The sequence below is a fragment of the Lissotriton helveticus genome, chromosome 5_1, assembly GCF_964261635.1.
Source record: "Lissotriton helveticus chromosome 5_1, aLisHel1.1, whole genome shotgun sequence".
Taxonomy (NCBI): domain Eukaryota; kingdom Metazoa; phylum Chordata; class Amphibia; order Caudata; family Salamandridae; genus Lissotriton; species Lissotriton helveticus.
Window position 1 is genome coordinate 1,046,705,346 of NC_136065.1, and position 15,723 is coordinate 1,046,721,068.

The 15,723-nt window shown below is 50.5% G+C and overlaps 1 protein-coding gene across 1 annotated transcript in view; it reads right to left on the reverse strand.

Moving 5' to 3' along the window:
• The window catches only part of LOC144753482 (M-phase inducer phosphatase 1-B-like), a 275,628-nt gene that overhangs the window by 1,566 nt on the left and 258,339 nt on the right, over positions 1–15,723 (reverse strand). The gene's annotated exons all lie outside the window — the stretch shown is intronic.

Below are 15,723 nucleotides of genomic sequence, written 5' to 3' on the forward strand. Positions count from 1 at the left end.
ATTGTACCAAAACCTATTTTGCGATTCGGTAACCTATTACCGAATTGCAAAATGGGTTAGCAATTCGCTATTAGAAAGGGGCATGTTTAGGGCATCCCTTCCCAATTCCAGATCACATCGTTATGTAGGAATGTTTTGTGATCGAAATGCGGTCGCCAAACATTTGCACTTTACCACCTACTTCAAGTACATGTTAACGAATTCGCAAATGGGAAGGAGTCCACAAGGGACCCCTTCCCCTTTGTGAATGTATGCAAAAACTTTTTTTTATGAGCAGGCAGTGGTCCCACAGACCACTGCCTACTCCTAAAAAATTAAAAGAAAACATTTCATTATTTTTCTAAACGTTTAAGGTAAACAGGCTGCATTAAAAAAATAGATTGCTTAATTTAAAAGCAATCACAGACATGGTGGTCTGCTGACCCCAGCAGGCCACAATATCCGTGATAATAGCAATTCCTAGGGGATCGTAAATTGCGACCTACCTCATTAATATTAATGAGTTAGGTCAATTTGCAACCCCCTACGAATCGCTATGTGAAACTCTTGGAGTTTCATACATTTGTAATAGCGATTACGTAATTGCGATTCACAGAAATTCGTACTTAGGTAATAGCTATTACAAAAATTGATACATTCGGCCCATAGTTTTGAAGGGCTTAGAGAGGCGAACACAGACCTTTAATTGAACGCTTGTGAAATAAATACGTATTTTGTTTTTTTATTTCCATTAAAAGTTTTTCACATATGTTTATAAAGCTTTTGAATACAAAACAGCCATACATTGACTAACAGCTACTTCACATCCACTAAAATTACTTGTTAACAACACCTTTCAACAATCAATCATTTTTTTATTGATTAGGGATAACATTACAACAAATTTGAAACGTGTCATGAGCTGTTTTCTCCTCTCTACCTGCCAAAACATAAGTTGATGATGTACTACAGTATTGCTGTCCCCGTTTTATTCATTTCTGTACAAATGATTAACCGCATGCGCGCTAGCGGTTTTCCCGCTGCGCGCTGCGTTTTGAAAAAAGCCGCGTTACTTGACGAGCTCAGCTCGTCATCAGCGTGCGAGCGGAGCAACTCGTCCAAGTGGTTAAAGAGTTTGGAGTCTTCTGCTTGGTATTCTCTGTTTTGCTTTAACCTTGTTTGGGGATCAGCACCTATTTATCTGAGGTCGACACATTCCGGAAACATGGCGCTCGTAAGAACGATGGGATGGACCGAGAGGTGATTAGGTAGGGCAGGGATAAGTCCTTTATTTGGACCAGTATTGAATTGTTTATGGAGCATTGCATGACCAAACGCATGATCGCTGCCCAGGCCAAGCAATGAATCGTAAATTATGTCACAGTCTCAACAACATGGGTTCAGAGCCCTACCTAAGGTGGTGCGTTTCTCCTATGTATCACCACTGGTTGACTTCATTTAGACTCTGCATTTTGCACTTTAAATTTGCTTTTCCATTTCCAGGGGCTCAGCAGCAGGATATATCTCTTTGTATGTGTGATAACTTTTCGACCCAAAGTAATACCCATTTATTTCTGATTTGCCCTTTGTATCAAGAGCCAAGACACCGTTTTTTGGTGCCGCTGCTGCGTAAGGCCAATGTGAGACAGCATAAGGATGTTTTAATTTTTATGCAGTCTTTAGGCTCACCTAAAATCTGTTTTGCAGTTTTAAATTGACTAAAATCAGTGTCTTACATCAGGAAGAGATATGAATTTTAAAGACAATTTTTGAAAAGTCTTAGACATGATTCAGTGCACTTGATGTGTTTTTTAAAAAAAAAGCATTTTATTAAATAATTGTTATATGAAAATTGGGTATTCCTGAATCAAGGAGTTTGTAATACTGCTACTTATCTGGGGATTAAAATCTCTGCTAAATTAGAAGAGATAGTCACATTAAACTATGAAGTACTACTGAAAGAGACAGGTATTTCATTAAAAAAATGGCACAAGGTTCCTTTGAGTATAAGTGGACAAATACATTTAATTAAAATGAAGATTCTTCATAAATTTCTTTATATGTTTTGGTCCATTCCTATGCGTATTAATAATTCATTTGTAAACTCTTAGATGGTATATTTAGCAGTTGTATTTGGGGCTATGAAAAAGCGCGTCACACAATTGAATTATTGAGACTTCCATTTAGTCAAGGGGGTCTTGATTTCCCAGATCTTAAATTATATTTTTGGTCAACTTTTCTTGGACGTATACGTAGTTTAGTAAGCCTTAGTAATAATATTTTCTACTATGTATTCATGTTGGGAGAAGAATCTAATATGTTTGTATGTAGAACTAATGATCCAAACTACTACAAACGGGTCAAATTCAAGACTGCATGAGATATTGTATTTCTTTGGCGGGCTATCCTTAATAAATATAAAGTATCAATCTACCATCCTAAATTTCCCTTGTGGGATAATCCAGCTCTTCTGGGAATTTTCCATGATGGGGGTGGGAAACAATGGGCTAGTTTGGGGATTGAAAGTTTAGGGGATCTGTATAATTTCAACGGGTTTACAACATTTGATAGACTGAAGCTCACATATAATCTTACAGAGAATATGCAATTAAAATACTATCAGATTCGTGATTATTTTATACGTAATATGAAGCTTGCAGTAGTATTGGATTCTGATATATGAGTGTAACGCGGAGTGGTCGCCAAACCACCAGAGCAGGAAAACCATACCCCCGAGTGGGGATTCATCCTATGACCCCCCCATCTTGTGTCCACAGCATAACAACTGGAGAGGTCCCATAGACCCGGACTGCTCACGGGACGAAGAAGAAGTAGACGGCGGCCCCTTTAACTGGGAGATCCTGGAAGAGGAGGAGGAGCCAACTGCAGCATCAAATACGGAGTTCGAAGGCACACAGGTGTGCTTGTTCACCAGAGGAGTTGGAGGCGAGCGTGGAGCGGAGTTGGAGAGAGCAGTGAGAGAAGAGGACGAGCGAGGAAGAACCGAAGTAACATCACCGGAACGGAGGAGAAGAGACCCGTTGGCGGCGTGGGAGCCAGGAGGCCATCGGCACCACGATCCGCCCAGCCGCACGCCAGGAGGTGTGTGGCTAACCGAGGTACGGAGCCGTATAGCGGGCTGGGTAGAGAGAAGGGGGAGGTCCGTCTCGTGACCTAAGACCCTTTGGAGCAACCCGGTTTCCCCTCCCGTCACTTCCCCGTCCTCACCCCTGATTGTATAGTACCACGAGTGGTGTTCCCTCACTCCCTTTCCCCTGTTGTGATCCCGAGAGTGGACGTAGGACTGAATTCTGTCCTTTCTTCCTTTCCTTGCATATCGCTGACTTACCACCATCACTGAGGCGGAAGAAGTGCGTTCCCGAAGAAGCCCTCGACGCAGCCCCAGGGACGAGAGCACCCGCCCACAAAGGAGAACAGTATGAAGCAGATCACCTCGGAGGCCCCCGTGGAGAAGGACTTGTACTGACTTTTTGTTTGCACAAATAAAACCTGCTATCACGAAAACACGCCTCCTGCCCTTTCCTGCGCAACCCGCTACAGTGGTGGAGAATGCGGGCACCTCCATCTGTCTAAACGAGATGGAAACAGTTGCACAGCAGCTAGTGAAGGGCCAGGAATGCTTGGAATGGTTCGTGGAGCTGCAACTACGGTCCGCCGAAGCAGACCGCGAAATCATGAAGGCAGCCATGACCTCCAAACCTAGCGAAGGTCCGACCAGCTGGCCGAGAACAGGAGGCGGGGAAGAACGAGGTGTCCCTCATGGACTGGGCAGGGTGTCGTTACAAAAATACCAACCCGGGGAAGACCCTGATTCATTTATGTTAAACTTTGAACGGGCCGCCAGGGCCTGTGGGTGGCCAGTGGCCAAATGGCCTTTCTTTCTTGCTCCACTTTTGGTCGGCGAAGCTCAAGCCGCCTATCAGGTGGCCAACCCTACGGGGGATACCGCCTACGCCGATGTAAAGAGAGTGATCCTGGACCATTTGTGCTTGGACTCGGAAGCCTACAGGTTGCGCTTCAGGAGAGAAAGAGGAACGCCTGGAGAGAGACCTAAAACATTGTTTGTAAGACTAAAAATGGCGGCCGACAAGTGGCTCACCCCTAATGTGAGCTCAAAGGAAGAAATTATGGACCGAGTATACTTGGAACAATTCTTGGAAGCCCTGCCCTTTTCGACCCAGAAATGGTTAAGACAACATCATAATTTGACTACGGCCCAGGCAGTAGAGATGGCCGCCACTTTCTCAAGGGCTCAACCAAAAACCCCCTCTTGGGAGTTGGAGAGGAACACCCGGCCTGGCTCCAGAATAGAAAAGAAGCAGACCAAACCCCCGGAGCCCCCACGGCCTAGACCCTGGACGCCGGAGCCCCCTGCTACCGGAGGTCCCCAGTGTTTCGAGTGTGGCAACTGGGGACACATAGCAAGGCTCTGCCCATGCAGGAAAAACACTGAGGAACCTATGGAGGTGGGATACCTCCCAAGGACAGTTCTCTACTCTGCAGAGATGGGGAACAGCTATAGAGTGAGTGTGAGGGTAAACGGGTCCCCAATACAAGCCTTATTAGACTCTGGTTGTCGGCAGTCTGTTGTGCAGTCTCAACATGTAGAGCCCTCCCAATACGTACCCCACGAAAAGGTTAACATCCGGTGTGTCCACGGGGATGTGAAACCCTACCCGGTGGCCTACATTCCAATAGTACCCCACCAGGGAGACCCCCACAAAGTCAGAGTAGGGGTTTTGTCTGCCCTTCCCGAGGACCTCATAATAGGGACTGACAACCCGTCCTTTTCTCGAATGTTTAACCAAGGTCTCAATCAGGATCACGGGAGGGTGCCAAAGAAAAATGGGCCTTCCTCTCCCCTCCCTGCCTTCATGACCCCGGAGCCCTGGGTTCTTGACAGAAGTTTTAGATTCGCCCAGTGTAACGATGCCACCCTATTCAACGCTTGGGAGAACGCCCATAAAACCCTAGACCAGGACCCTCCCCGGTTCCCTAGATTCCTCATTAAAAACGGTCTTGTATATAGACAATGAGAAGAAAATGAACCTGAACAACTCTTGGTGCCCGTCTCTTTTAGGGAACAGATATTCTTCTTCTCCCAAGCCCACCTGGTTGCCGGACACACCGGCGCTGAGAAAACCACCCAAAATATCCTGCGCCACTTTTACTGGCCGGGTATCTTAAAGACACCCTGACCTACTGCCAAGAGTGCGATGTATGCCAGAGAAAGAATATGACAAAACCGCCTGCGGTCCCCTTGCAGCCCCTACCCATCATAGGAACCCCATTTGAGAGGGTGGGTATGGACATCATCGGACCATTACCCAAGACCAGGAGAGGCCACCAACATGTATTGGTAATAGTTGATTACGCCATGAGGTTCCCGGAGGCCTTTCCATTGACCGCTACAACCACCAAACAAGTTGCTGACAAGATGCTGGAGCTGTTTTCGCGAGTGGGGTTCCCAAAGGAAGTCTTGACGGACCAGGGGACCCCCTTTGTATCGCGATTGAGGTATGCCAGACGTTGAACATACAGCAAATACGAACGTCGGTATACCATCCGCAGACGGACAGGCTTGTGGAGCGATATAACCAGACAGTGAAGACAACCCTCCGAAAGATGTTGGAAGTCAGTGGTGCTGAATGGGATCAGATACTCCCTCTGGCCCTCTACGTGATTCGAGGACAGAAACAAAGCAGCCTAGGCGTTTCGTCCTTCGAGCTCCTGTACGGGAGACAACCGCGTTCCCTACTGGCAATGACTAAAGAGGCCTGGGAACAAGAGTCGCCTGAAGAAACCCTGAAGACCCTGGAGTATGCGAAAAACTTAAGGTCCAAGCTAGGCAAACTGCGCGACCTGGCCTACACGAACTTGGAAAAAAACAAGATCAAACAGAAACAGGTTTACGACAAGGGAAAGAAGTGGAGGAGACTAGAATTGAATGATTGGGCACTGGTCCTGCTTCCCTCCTCTACCCAGAAGTTCAAGGCTGATTGGATGAGACCCTACCAAGTGGTCTCTACGGTTGGAAAAACAAGCTATACATTGAGACTGAGTCCACGTAAAACCCAGATCTACCACATAAACATGTTGAAAAAGTGGCTAGGATCCCCGCCAAGAACGGTACACCTCTCCACCCCTACGACGAGTGCGTCTCCATCCACCCAAGAACAGCTGGTCATCAACGAGGAATTAGGAAAAGAGGAAATGAGGGGACTACTAAACACCCTCAAAAGCCATTCCACTGTCTTCTCTGACCAAACCGGGAAAACGGCTTTGGCAGAAGACCGTATTGACACTCCTCCTGGGAAGATAATTAAGATAAGACATTACCGGGTTCCTGAATCCCGAAGACAAGACATACAGAAGGAGGTACAGGACATGTTACGCCTAGAGGTCATACGCCCTTCGAAGAGCAACTGATCCAGCCCAATCGTCATGATTCCCAAACCGGACAGATCACGAAGATTTTGTATGGACCTCCGCGCCCTGAACGAGATCTCTACCTTCGATGCCTACCCCCTACCAAGTATTGACGAACTTATAGAGAAACTGGGGGAGGCCAAATATATCTCTACACTGGACCTGACCAAGGGGTACTGGCAGGTACCCCTGAGGGAGGAGGACCGTCAGAAAACCGCCTTCTCGACCGCGGACGGCCACTACGAATTCACTGTGTTACCCTTCAGACTCCATGGGGCCCCTGCCACTTTTCAGAGGCTAATGAACACCGTGCTGCAAGATATGACGGAGTATACCTCCACCTATTTAGACAATATCATCATCTTCGGCCCTGATTTGGAATCCCATCTACGTCACCTACACCAGGTATTTAGGACCCTGGAAAAAGCAGGCCTGAAGGTGAACGCAAAAAAATCCCGGATTGCTTACCAAAAGGTGAAATACCTTGGATATGTCCTGGGGCACGGGTTAATCGAACCCCAGATAGAGAAGGTTCGTGCCATAGCCGATACCCCGTTTCCAGGTACCAAGAGAGAGATGAGAGCCTTCCTGGGCCTCATCGGTTATTATCGCCGGTTCATACCGCAATTCGCTCAGATGGCGGCACCTCTCACGGGTACACTAAGACAACAGGTCAAACAGGTTGTGTTGGCAAACCCCACTAAAAAGATGCAGGAAGCCTTTGCCACCTTAAAAAAAGCAATCACGACAACCCCGGTCCTATCTTCCCCGGATTTCTCACGTCCCTTCTCCCTGCATACCGATGTGTCGAATTATGGAATAGGGGCGGTGTTGTCTTAGGAGGGGGAGGACGGGATAGACCATCCAATCCTGTACGTCAGTAGGAAGCTGTTTCCCCGTGAGCTCAGTTTTTTTTTTTTGCAGAGTTTTATATAGCGCGAACTAGACCCGAACTGAATCAGGTATCAGAGCGCTTTACATAGCACCAGTTACGTTACAAGAGGACACGCATTCATTTTAGGCACGGGGAGATTAAGTGATTTGCCCAGAATCACAGGAGGTTTTGGCGTCGTTACCGAGACTCGAACCCAGATCCCCAGGTCCGAGGTCGAGCGCCCTAGCCGTTAGGCCAACTCCTCTCCCCTCAGATACCCCACAGTTGAAAAAGAGTGTTTGGCGATCAAATGGGCGATAGAAAAATTGGCCTATTACCTAGAGGGCCGCCCGTTTACCCTGTTCACAGATCACGCCCCTCTGCTGTGGATGTCCCGGAATAAATCAAGCAATGCCAGGGTGATGAGATGGTTCCTGGCGTTGCAGCCCTTTGCCTTCAAGGTCTGTCATCGGAAGGGTGTTGATAACGTAGGGGCGGACTTCCTGTCACGGAATCCCCTTCCCGATCGGAAGAGTCCGGGGGGGATGGTGTGTAACGCGGAGTGGTCGCCAAACCACCAGAGCAGGAAAACCATACCCCGAGTGGGGATTCATCCTATGACCCCCCCTCTTGTGTCCACAGCATAACGACTGGAGAGGTCCGATAGACCCGGGCTGCTCACGGGACGAAGGAGAAATAGACGGCGGCCCCTTTAACTGGGAGATCCTGGAAGAGGAGGAGGAGCCAACTGCACCGTCAAATACGGAGGTCGAAGGCACACAGGTGTGCTTGTTCACCGGAGGAGTTGGAGGCGAGCGTGGAGCGGAGTCGAGAGCGGAGTTGGAGAGAGCAGTGAGAGAAGAGGACGAGCGAGGAAGAACCGAAGTAACATCACCGGAAAGGAGGAGAAGAGACCCGTTGGCGGCGCGGGAGCCAGGAGGCCATCGGCACCACGATCCGCCCAGCCGCACGCCAGGAGGTGTGTGGCTAACCGAGGTACGGAGCCGTGTAGCGGGCTGGGTAGAGAGAAGGGGGAGGTTCGTCCCGTGACCTAAGACCCTGTGGAGCAACCCGGTTTCCCCTCCCGTCACTTCCCCGTCCTCACCCCTGATTTTATAGTACCACGAGTGGTGTTCCCTCACTCCCTTTCCCCTGTTGTGATCCCGAGAGTGGACGTAGGACTGAATTCTGTCCTTTCCTCCTTTCCTTGCATATCGCTGACTTACCACCATCACAGAGGTGGAAGAAGTGCGTTCCCAAAGAAGCCCTCGACGCAGCCCCAGGAACGAGAGCACCTGCCCACAAAGGAGAACAGTACGAAGCAGATCACCTCGGAGGCCCCCGTGGAGAAGGACTTGTACTGACTTTTTGTTTGAACAAATAAAACCTGCTATCACGAAAACACACCTCCTGCCCTTTCCTGCCCAACCCGCTACAATGGGATTGCATTTATTTGGCTAAAAATAAATCATTGATTAGTGCTGGATACAAGAGAGATGATTGCGGGAGACTAGCATTACGATGGAGTCAGAAAATGGGGACCAATATTTCGGCTAACATTGTCTCGTCCGCACTTAGTGGTATTTGTAAAGCGGTACATTCATCTAACTTGAGACTACAGTAGTATAGAACTATTTGCTCATTATATTACACTCCTGAATGGATAGCAAAATGGGCATTAAATGCTTCTATTAGTGATCGGACTAGGTGTCCAAAATTTGATTTATTTGCAGCTGATCTGCAACATATGTTCTTTCAATGCCCAGCACTAGGAGGGTTCTGGCAAGGGGTCGCTAAAACTACGTCTCAAAAATTGGGCAGACCTATATTACTTACTATAATAGATATAATGTTGGGTGGACAGAATAGAGACTCTAACCAGAAAGACTTAATAACTATTCTATTGGTCTGTGCTAGACTAACCATAGCCCGGGTCTGGATTTCGCGGAGCCCACCAGTGGTGTTGGAGTGGTGGGGTCTTGTTTAAGAAATATATAATATGGAGCTTGTACTTGCTAAAGCAAAAGGGATTCAATCACTCTGTAAAATGGAAAACGTCTGGGGAACATTTATGTAAAGATTTGTTTAATTTTTCTATCTTCCTTCTCTTATGCTAAATGATTGTATTTATGTTTCTTTCCTTTTTGGGATATTAAGATGCTATGTAATTGTTCTTTGTTTATTGCCTATTGGTTTATTACTATGACCTCATGTGAATAATAAAAAGAGTTAAAAAAAAAAAGAAAAGAAAATTGGGTATTGCTTACGACTTTGTATCGGATGACAGTTTTTACCGTATGTTTTATTATTTTATGCGTGCATTCATGGCCTCTGGCCGAACTAAAGTTTACTTTGACTTGACTTGACCGGTTAAGTGCTGGTGACCCTCAACACATAATTTAAATCTTACTCTTAGTACTGTAGTAAGAATTATATGCCTGTTTTAATAAAAACATGAATAAGTTATAAATTAATTTTATGGTTAAAGTAGACAGAAAAGCCTTCATGAAAAAAACGTCCACTTACCAGGAATATTAGTAATAGAGGTAACAGTATCTGTGCCCCTTTTTTCATATTGGCACAATGACTTAGTTCTTCAAGAAGAATTGAAGACCTAATTATATCATAATATTAGATAAGTGACTCCAACTAGTGGAGCTGCTGTTTCTTACCACATCCTACCATGCAATTCATGCACATCTCTGGAGCCAGAAAAGGGAATCCTTCATGCCGAGACTTCATAATGTTTTTCAAAAGTCAATCCATCAATCAATCAATCAATCATAGCATTTGTAGAGCGTACTACATACCCGTGAGGGTCTCAAGGCCCTGGGGGGGGCGGGCAAAGCGGCTGCTGTTCGATGAGCCAGGTCTTGAGAAGTCTTCTGAAGGTCAGAAGGTCTTCGGTCTGCCGTAGGCGGATGGGGAGGGTGTTCCATGTCTTGGCGGCAAGGTGGGAGAATGGTCTGCCGCCGGCGGTCACTCTTCGAATGCGGGGGACGGTGGCGAGGGCGAGGTCTGCGGAGCGGAGCTGGCGGGTGGGGGTGTAGAGGCTGAGTCGACTGTTGAGGTATGCTTGTCTGGTGTTGTGGAGTGCCTTGTTTGCGTGCGTGAGGAGCTTGAAGGTTATCCTTTTGTTGACAGGAAGCCAGTGCAGGTCTCTCAGGTGGGTTGTGATGTGGATGCGCGAGGAATGTCGAGGATCAGGCGTGCGGACGCGTTCTGGATGGGTTGGAGCCATTTCAGGAGTTTGGCCGGGGCTCCTGCGTAGAGGGCGTTCCCGTAGTCCAGTATCCTGCTGACGAGGGCCTGGGTGACCGTCCTTCTCATTTCGGTGGGGATCTACTTGAAGATCCTGCGGAGTATGCGGAGGGTGTTGAAGCAGGAGGAAAAGACGGCATTGACCTGCTTCGTCATGGAGAGGGTAGAGTTGAGGATGACCCCTAGGTTGCATGCGTGGTCGGTGGGTGTTGGGGGTGTTTCTAGTGCAGTGGGCCACTAGGAGCCAACCCAGGCCGAGGGTGTGGATCCGAGGATGAGGACCTCCGTCTTGTCCGAGTTCAGCTTCAGTCGGCTGTTCCTCATCCAGTCGGCAACGGCCTTCATTCCTTCGTGGAGGTTGGTTTTGGCGGTGTGGGGGTCCTTGGTGAGGAAGAGGATCAGCTGGGTGTCGTCGGCGTAGGAGATGATGTTGAGGTTGTGCCATCGTGCGACGTGGGCGAGCGGTACCATGTAGACATTGAACAACGTTGGGCTGAGGGATGAGCCTTGGGGTATGCCGCAGGTGCTGTGGTTGCTGCGGAATCCAGACTGGGACGGGTCCAAGATGGTGTTCTCCTCGAGAAAGCTGGTCAGTTGTTTGTTGACGGCCTTCTCGATGACCTTCGCTGGGAATGGGAGTAGGGAGATGGGTCAGAAGTTCTTGAGGTCCTTGGGGTCCGCCTTGGGTTTCTTGAGTAAGGCGTTGATCTCTGCGTGCTTCCAGCTCTTAGAGAAGGTCGCTGTCTCAAAGGAGATGTTGATGGCTTTCCAGAGATGGGGTGCGATGGTGCTGCTGGCTTTGTTGAAGATGTGGTGTGGGCAGGGGTCTGACAGGGATCTGGAGTGGACGGTGTTCATGATCTTGATTGTGTCTTCATCATTGATGTTGGTCCAGGAGAGCAGGCGGTTGGTGCGGGTGGTGGTCATGGGAGCGGGGGTCTCAGTGGTTGCTGGGGTGGACTCGGAGTTGAAGCTGTCATGGATGCCTGCGCTCTTGCGATGGAAGAAGGTGGGCAGCGAGTCACACAGATCTTGTGAGGGTGAGATGTCGTTGGTGTTGGAGCTGGGGTTGGAGAGTCCCTTCACGATGTTGAAGCTAGAATGGATGTCATCAGACAGACTGCTGTACAGTGAGTAATTGGACCGGGGAACCCCCCCCCCCATAGAGGGAGCTACATCCCGAGGGCTGCGGGGACACTACCGGGGCACGACCGCCTACGGAGGCCATCTGAGCTCCCACGCACCTGCAACAGCACCGCCCCGAGTGGCGCCCTAGAAGCCATAACTGCCCTGACGGGACCCGGATAGCACTTGGGAACGGCGGGAACCTCCCGGCCTCTGGAATTGGACTGGCACCCCAATCTGCTACAACCTGCGACCCGCTACGCCACAGGCCCCAAACGCCTGACCGTTACGCACGTAGCGGAGCCGCCGAGGGAGAGCTGGGGGAGTGGGTGAGACCACGAGGCTCCTACACCGTGCCACGGGGAGGCGGCATTGACGGACTGGCACCGTAGACGGCGCCCTGATTGTTTGCATTGCCTGCAACGATACAACTGCAAGTCTTGCTACTGGCACTGCCTGTGCACACCACTCGCCCCATGTCTGGAGGGGTAATGACACGCACCGGAACGGGGAGTGCATCAGTGAAGGGAAAGACGACGAAAACAACATCCAAGATGGACGCCGACCACGTGGCGTCGAGGCTGGACACAGTACTGGCAGCCATGGAGAGGATGGAAGAGTCCCTCCAGCAGACCCGCACCTCCCTGGAAACTAAAATAGATAGTGTGGCAATAGATCTGACTCACCTCCGGGCTGACCACAAGAAACTGCAGGAACGCACCACATCGCTGGAAGACAAGATGGCGTCGCTGGAGCCGACGGTGACCCAGTCGGACAAACACATACAGGACCTCCTTAACCGCGTGGAATTCCTAGAAGACCGCGCGGAGGAAGCAGAAGGGCGGGTGAGGAGAAACAATATCCGCCTGGTGGGTATTCCGGAGAAATGGGAAGGGATGGACCCCACGCAAAGAGTGGAAGACTGGCTACGTGAGCTGCTGCCAGACGACACACTGTCGCCACACTTCGTGGTGAAGCGTGCCCACCGAGTGCCAACGAAACCCCTCTCTGCTGGCTCGAACCCCAGGCCCATCATCCTACGAGTCCTGAACTACAGGGACCGAGACGCGATCTTGCGGGAAGCCAGGAAGCTAGGCGAGATCAGCATAGACAACGCCACGGTCATGTTCTTTCCGGACTACACTGTGCAAGTGCAAAGGCAAAGACACTCCTTTTTAGAGGTGAAAAGACGACTACGGCAAGCCGGACTTAAATACTCGCTGCTCTTCCCTGCCAAGCTACGGGTGGTGGCGAAAGACAGGACGCACTTTTTCATGAACTCTTGCGAAGTTGAGGCCTGGCTTGATGAGAACATGCCTGACGTGCCCAGGAGAGCACAGGGGACTGCTACCATGGAACGCACGCGAGGAGCGCGACGCCGCCGCAGGCGCAGGGCGCCCACACCTCCCCGAGCTCGAGAGTCACCAGCGCACTCCCCGTCAACACACGAGATGCTACAAGAGCAACAAGATGCTCTCCGCAGTGTAGTGGAAATCAGCGGCACTCCGGCTCTGTCCCCTGCCCCGAACGCCAGCCCGATGCCCCTCCCGAGCGATGATGAGGCAATCTATGGTTTATCGGACTCCCAGCACACTGAAGAACTCCCAGACGTCACTCCTCAAACTGCCGACTTATTTGGCTGACTGGATCCGTTTGGTTTCCTCCTTCTAAGCACCAGCACTAACCTGACTACATGGTTACTTTGTGGACCCCCCTACACAGACAAAGTCTTATGCAACTACACGCTGCTGGACCCCGATCACCTTGGAACACTGGACTCTGACCAGGTACTGTGATTCCTATATGTACGCGGCCAGGCCGCCTATTGCCACGAAATAGACACCTACTCTGCAGCATTGTCCATACCTACCGACATTGCTTGGGCCGCCCGGGGAGGTAGATCCCCTCTCAGACGCTTCGCTCCCTCCACTTGACACCTGGGAACGATGCTGGCTCCGCACTGTGAGACTGGACCCATGCACCCGCCAGGCGGCAACGGCCTCACTGCCCTACCCGGGAGGGTGGCCGCACACCTTATGGACTACATTGAATTTCCTATTGTTATAGCGTAAACCACATGATACCCCCTAGAACTGTATAGTTTACGAGCTCATTTGAGTGTTTAGACGGCGACATGTTGTGCAGCCGACCTTTTGGCATTTTAGGTTATGTTGCCATGTTGTGGCTGAATGTTTTCTCCCTTCCCCATACCCTTTTACACCACTGGAGATTGCCGCACTCTGTACTGAGATCTTTGAGCAAATTTGAATTGGGGGCGGGACCCGAGGCCTAGCGGGATACGATGCTTGAGGAACTGACTCATGGGGGGGTTGGAGGGACTTGCGTAAACGGCAGCTATGTCTGAGATACGAATATGTACTTGGAACATCAGGGGAATGCACACACCAGCCAGGCGTTATCAGATTTACTCATACCTAAAACGACACAAGATAGGCATCGCACTGCTTCAGGAAACGCACTTGAACAAGACAGAGGTCCTAGCGCTACACCGCAAATGGCGCGGGCAACTCTATGCCACAACCTACTCCTCATATGCCCGTGGCGCACTAATATGGGTCCGACCAGGGATCCCCTGGACAGTTACAGACGCTACGATAGACCAGGGGGGGAGGTTTGTTGCGGTGCAGGGCAGGCTCGACGGGCAACAGGTGGTGCTGGTGTCATTGTACGCCCCAAACACTGATCAGGGGGACTTCCTGGCGCACCTCTCCACGATGATGGCAACCTGGCATGCAGCCCCTTGGCTATTGGGTGGGGACTATAACTGCACACTGGACATCGCATTGGACCGCTCCTCTCCCCCCCCCCCATAGGCGCACCGACACGTGGTGCCACGAAGGCGCTGCTGGAGTGGGCAGAGCAGTGGAACTTCCACGACATTTGGAGATCGCGCAACCCTGGGACACGGGTCTACTCATATTACTCAGGTGCCCACGACTTGCATGTCCGCCTAGATAGATTTATGGCGTCCTCTGCACTCCTGCCCCTTGTGACCGATACACTATACATGGGCCGCACACACTCAGATCACAACCCACATTTTTTAACTATAGCTTGAACCGTCCTCGCCCTCCCATACCCACCTGGCGACTACAACCAGCGCTCCTGCTCGACGCGGCTTTCCGCGATTCCCTCCTTACACGCACTTCCCAGTACTTTGAAGACAATGTGGGCACGGCATCCGCCCCCCAGGTGGAGTGGGATGCCTTCAAAGTGGTGATCCGGGGACACTGCCTGAGGACACAGGGCCACATGAGACAACAGCTGGAAAATGAACTGACCAAGCTTGAAACTGACTTGCTTGACAGGGAGGGAGAGGCCATTGACGGAAGTGCCGACTCGCTGCAGGGGGCGCGCACAAAGCACGCGGGCCTGCTGGAGCGACTCCGCGACATCAACTACGCGGCGCATTCGGCGAGGACACATCACCTGAGAGATAGACCTGGCAAGCTACTGGCCTGGCTGATCTCACAGGAGACCCGCTCGACCCCAGTGGTAGAAATACATGTAGATGGAAAAGGCCTATTATACTCGCAACACCAGATTCATGATGCGTTCACCGGGCACTATAAAGCACTCTACCGCTCCCGACTGCAGCGCTCACGCCCAGACATTATTGACTACCTCTCCCCTCTGACGATGCCACAGCTGACCACTGCCCAACAGGACGAACTGGGAGCCTCGCTTGAACCTGATGAGGTGCGCGAAGCAATCTTTAACCTGTCTAATGGAAAAACCCCAGGCCCAGAAGGACTCCCGGCCGAATCTTATAAAGCAGGCTCGGACATACTTATCCCAGAACTTCTGAGAATGTACGCTGCAGCGGTGGAGGATGCAGCCTTACCCTCAACGTTAAACGAGGCAACCCTGATCTCCATCCCCAAACCTGATAAGGATGGCACGCAGATGGGCTCTTACTGCCCCCTGGCACTATTAAACACGGACTACAAAATACTGGCCTCCACACTCGCCCGGAGACTGGCCCCCCACGTGCCCCACCTGGTGCACCAGGA